Source organism: Hordeum vulgare, chromosome 2H, assembly GCF_904849725.1.
Source record: "Hordeum vulgare subsp. vulgare chromosome 2H, MorexV3_pseudomolecules_assembly, whole genome shotgun sequence".
NCBI classification, from domain to species: Eukaryota; Viridiplantae; Streptophyta; class Magnoliopsida; order Poales; family Poaceae; genus Hordeum; species Hordeum vulgare.
Window position 1 is genome coordinate 318,537,016 of NC_058519.1, and position 6,000 is coordinate 318,543,015.

Below are 6,000 nucleotides of genomic sequence, written 5' to 3' on the forward strand. Positions count from 1 at the left end.
AACAGAACCGGTATCAAATACCCATGCACTACTATGAGAACTGGTGTGGTACACATCAATAACATGTATATGAAATATACATTGTTTGGTGTTGGCTGCCTTCTTATCGACCAGATACTTGGGGCAGTTGCGCTTCCAGTGACCAGTCCCCTTGCAATAATAGAACTCAGTTTCCGTCTTAGGTACAACCTTGGGTTTCTTCGTCGGAGGGGCAACAGCTCTGCCACTCTTCTTGGAGTTACCCTTCTTGCCTTTGCCTTTTTCTTGAAACTAGTGGTCTTATTGATCATCAATACTTGATGTTCTTTCTGGATTTCTGACTTAGCGACTTTCAGCATCCCAAACAACTCGTCGGGTGACTTATTCATCCGTTGCATGTTATAGTTCAACACGAAGCTCTTATAGCTAGGTGGCAATGAATGAAGAATTCTGTCAGTGATAGCTTCTTGCGGGAGTTCAATCCCCAGCTCAGCTAGACGGTTAGAGTACCTAGACATTCTAAGCATGTGTTCACTGACAGACGAATTCTCCTCCATTTTGCAAGCATAGAACTTATCGGAGGTCTCATAACTCTCGATCCATGCATTCTTCTCAAAGATAAAGTTCAACTCCTGGAACATCTCATATGCTCCATGACGTTCAAAACGTCCTTGAAGTCCCGGTTCTAAGCCATTCAAAATTGCACATTGAACTAGTGAGTTGTCATCCTTACGGGACTGCCAAGCGTTCAAAACATCTTGGGTCGCCGTAGTGGGTGGTGCATCACCTAGCGCAACATCAAGGACATATTGCTTTTGGCCAGCCGTGAGTATAAGCCTCACATTACAAGCCCAGTCAACAAAGTTGCTTCCATCATTTCAGCTTAGCTTTCTCTAGGAACATATTAAAATTCAGGGTTGCTACTACGTGAGTTATTGATCTACAACATAAAAATTTGCAAAGGTTACTTAGACTATGTTCAAGATAATTGAGTTTAGCTAATCATATTACAAATAAACTCCCACTCAAATAGACACCCCTCTAGTCATTCGAGTGTCGCATGATCCAAATCCACTAACTCAAGTCCGACCATCACATGAGTTGAGACTAGTTTCAATGGTGAACATCTCCATGTTGATCATATCAACTATATGATTCATGCTCGACCTTTCGGTCTCTTGTGTTCCGAGGCCATGTCTGTACATGCTAGGCTCGTTAAGTTTAACCCGGGTGTTCCGTGTGTGCAACTGTTTTGCACCCGTTGTATGTGAACGGTGAGTCTATCACACCCGATAATCATGTGGTGTATCAAAACGACGAACTATCGCAATGGTGCACAGTTAGGGAGAACACAGTTTTATCTTGAAGTTTTAGTGATGGATCACCTTATAATTCTACCGTCGTTCTAAGCAAAATAAGGTGCATAAAAGGATTAACATCACATGCAAATCAAAAAGTGACATGATATGGCCATGAACTTGTGCTTCTTGATCTCCATCACCAAAGCACCGGCACGATCTTCATCGTCACCGGCGCCACACCATGGTCTCCATCATTGTGCTGCCATCGAGGTTGTCGCGCTATATATGCTATTACTACTAAAAATACTGCCTAGCGATATAGCAAGAGCATGTCCAAGTGCAAAATAAATTTAAAGACAACCCACTCGCTCCTGCTGGTTGCCGTAGCATCGATGTGCAAGGTGATATTTAACTATTACAACATGATCATCTCATACATCCAATATATCATATCATGTCTTTCGCCATATCACATCACAAGCATACGCTGCAAAAACAAGTTAGACGTCCTCTAATTTGTTGTTGCACGTTTTAAGTGGCTGCAATGGGTATCTAGTATGATTGCACCTTACTTACAGAAAGCCACAATGATGATATGAAAATTTCTATTTAACCTTCTACAAGGACCGCCTCGGTCAAATCTGATTCAACTAAAGTTGAAGAAACAGACACCCGCCAGTCATCTTTATGCAAAAAGTTCCATGTCAGTTGATGAAACCGGTCTGTCGTAAGCGTATGAGTAAAGTTGGTTCGGGCCGCTTCAATCCAAAAATGTCGTTGGATCAAGAAAAGACTAAAGATGGCAGCAAATTGAACATCAAGCCCACAAACTCTTGTGTGTTCTACTCGAGATATCATCTACGCATGAACGTACCTCATGATGCCAATGCTGGGGAACGTTGCATGGGAAAGAAAAAAATTCCTACGCACACGAAGACCTATCATGGTGATGATCATCTACGAGAGGGAGATCGGATCCACATGCCCTTGTAGATCGCTAAGCGGGAAGCATTAAGAAACGCGGTTGATGTAGTGGAACGTCTTCGCGATCCAAATCGCCGCTCTCCCACGATTCGTCCCGATCTAGTGCCGAACAGACGGCACCTCCGTGTTCAGCACACGTATAGCTCGATGACTATCTCTGCCTTCTTGATCCAGCAAGAGAGACCAAGTGGTAGCTTAATTCTCCGGCATCACGACGGTGTGGCAGTGATGATGGTGGAGCTACTCTTGCGGGGCTTCGCTGTGCCGTAGTGAACTAGCTACGAGGTGTCACGAAGTAGTGGATGGAGAGAGGGCTGCACAAGGCTTGGAGTGCAAACCCCCTCTCAAATCTCCATTATATATAGGAGAAACAAGAGGGACGGTTGGCTTGCCTCCTACTCCAAGTAGGACGGTTCGGCCGAGCCCAAGAGGGAGGATTCCTCCTCCAATTCGGTTTGGTGGAGGAGTCCTTCCCATCTTGTCCACCTCCTTCCTTCTTTCCTTTTTCCTTTTTTATTTTTTCTTCAACCAAAATAGGCTTATTGGGTAGGCCTCACCAGCCCACCAAGGGATGGTGCGCCACCCATGGGCCTATTAGGTCCTCTCCCGGGTGGGTGGCCCCTCCCGCTAAAACCCCGGAACCCATTCGTCACTCCCGATAATTTACCGGTAACGCCCGAAATCTTTCCAGAAGCCAAATGCAACCATCCTATATATCAATCTTCGTTTCCAGACCATTCCGGAGACCCTCATGACGTCCAGGATATCATCCGGGACTCCGAACAACATTCGGTGACCAACATCAATAATTCAACTATACCGAAAACTTCACCGAACCTTAAGTGTGCAGAACCTGCGGGTTCGAGAACTGTATAGACATGACCGAGACACTCTTCTGTCAATTTCAGATAGCGGGACTTGGACGTCCATATTGGATCCTACATATTCTAAGAAAAGCTTATCGGTTGAACCTCTGTGTCAAGGATTCACACAATCCCGTATATCATTCCCTTTGTCCTTCGGTATGTTACTTGCCCGAGATTCGATCATCGGTATCGACATACCTATTTCAATCGCGTTACCGGCAAGTATCTTTAATCATTCTGTAATACAAGATCCCGTGGCTAACTCTTTAATCACATTGCTTGCAAGGCTTGTTTGTGATTTTGTATTACCGAGTGGGCCCCGAGATACCAATCCGTCGCACGGAGAGACAAATCCCTGTCTTGATCCATGCTAACTCAACGGACAGCTTCAGAGATACCTGTAGAGCACCTTTATAGTCACCCAGCAATGGTGCGACGTTTGATACAGACAAGGCATCCCTCCGGTGTCAGTGAGTTACATGATCTCATGGTCAGAGGAATGTATACTTGACATGCAGAAAACAATAGCAACAAAATGACACGATCAGATGCTACGATTATAGTTTGGGTCTTGTCCATCACATCATTCTCCTAATGATGTGATCTTGTCATCAAGTGACAACACTTGTCTATGGTCAGGAAACCTTAACCACCCTTGATCAACAAGCTAATCAATTAGAGGCTTACTAGGAACATTCTTCTGTCTATATACCCACACATGCATTTATGTTTCCATTCAATACAATTATAGCATGGACAATAAACGATTATCTTGAAACAGGAAATGTAATAATAACTATATTATTATTGCCTCTAGGGCATATTTCCAAGAGGAATACCAAAGAAATTAGGAGATCCCGGAGTACCAACTATACCATGCTCTATTAAAGGAAATTATGTTAAAACTGCCTTATGTGACCTTGGAGTTGGTGTTAGTGTTATGTCGTTCTCTTTATATCTTGGAATTGACTTGAATAAATTGACACCTACTGAAATCTCTCTTCAAATGGGTGATAAATCAACTGCTTTACCTATCGGTATTTGTGAGGATTGTTATTCTTGATATTCCCCAGGACGACAGCTTGTCGATCATCCTTAGTAGACCCTTTATGAATACTACGGGGGCTGTTATTGATTGCAACAAAGGCAATGTCACTTGTCATGTCAATGGTAATGAGCATATAATACATTTTCCAAAGAAGCAATCTCAAGTTCATAGCATCAACTCCATTGAAAAAATTCCAACGTTCATTATTGGAGGCTTTGAATTCCCTTTTTCTACTACCAAGAATAAATATGATATACTTATTGTTGGGGACATACATATCCCCGTTGAGGTAACTTAATGCTATTCGAAAGTTCTTTGGTTCCATGTCATTCGAAACAAGTTTGTCAATAAGACTTGATCAACCTTATTGATGGATTCTTTTTGACACGCATGAGATGGATGAATTTAGAAAGCACAATGTTTTGTACCTAACTTTTTATTTTCCGTTCTTTAGTTTCAATTCAGTAAAAAAGTTATTATTTCCCTGTTTTCTGTTTTACCCGTGCAATAGAAAATATCCTAAGAAATAGAAGTTCTCAGAACTCCCTGAAAATTTAGTATGATTTTTTCTGGAATACTTAAGAATTTCTGGTACTAAGAACACATCAGGGGCTGCACGAGTGGGCCACAAGCGTGCAGGGCGCGGCCACCCCCTAGGCACGCCCCTGGGCTTGTGGATCCCATGTGGGGCCCCTTCACTTATTCCAGTACCCATCCACTCCTTCCTCCAGAAAAAATCCCACCATTGCTCAAACCCCTGTTTTAGCTCATCTTGCTGCCATTTTCGATCTCCTTGCTCAAAGCTTCATTCACAAAACTATTTTAGGATATTGTTCATTGGTATGTGGCTCCTCCAATGGTCCAATTATTTTTGTTTTTGTGCTTTATATGTTGCAAAATCTTGCTGCTGTGGTGACCTTGTTCTTGATCTTGCATGTCAAATTTGTAGGGTCCCAAGTAGTTTTGATGCATGATATAGCTTCTAGGCACTTGTCGGATTAGTTGCTATAAGCTTTGATTGAGCTTTGTTCATTTTTATTTGGAGACACTAAAAATTTCAGATTTCTTTTTCAGAAAAATAAAAATGTTAAGGAAAATATACCAAGGTGGTTCCTCGAGCAAGAAGACCCTGAGAGTCGCGAGCCACGAGCCTGGCCTTGAACACCCAAGGGAAGCTCAAGTGCGGCCTTGTGAATGGCCATCAGAATCATTCATGGTCCAGGCTGGATTCAAGGAAGAATTTTACGCGTATATACGGAATGCTGGCCTTGAAGATTTCATTTCAGACCAATGCAAGCAATATTATCAACTCACTGATTCCGTCCTATTTAATCTTTATGATGAATCCTATACTATGGACCTAGAGAATTTTAACCATGCATGCAAAATTCCACAATGGGGTAGCTTTAGTGATCCTCACAAGGTTGGATATAATGATTTTCTTGCTAGCATCACTAGGGGAGAAACTAGAAATACTACAAAGGCTACCATGGGGAGAAATCATTTTCCTGTCATACATTATCTTGCTCTCCTCATAGGTAGATGTATTAACGGTAAATATGAGCACAACTACCTTTGTGTACCTTACCTTAGTATTCTTAAGAGTGCGGTCATGGGTGATAGGCGATATAACTTGGGAGCCATTATTGCTAGGAGGTTACAAAAAAATGCGAAGGAAGCAGATTTCATTGGTGAAATTTATGCCACTAGTGTAGCCAATTATCTTAGATACCTATAAAGGAGAATGATATTGAGGTACCACCTGCATTTCTTGATTATGAGGCTATGGTGCATTACTAGTTCCTCAAGGGGAATGAACAAC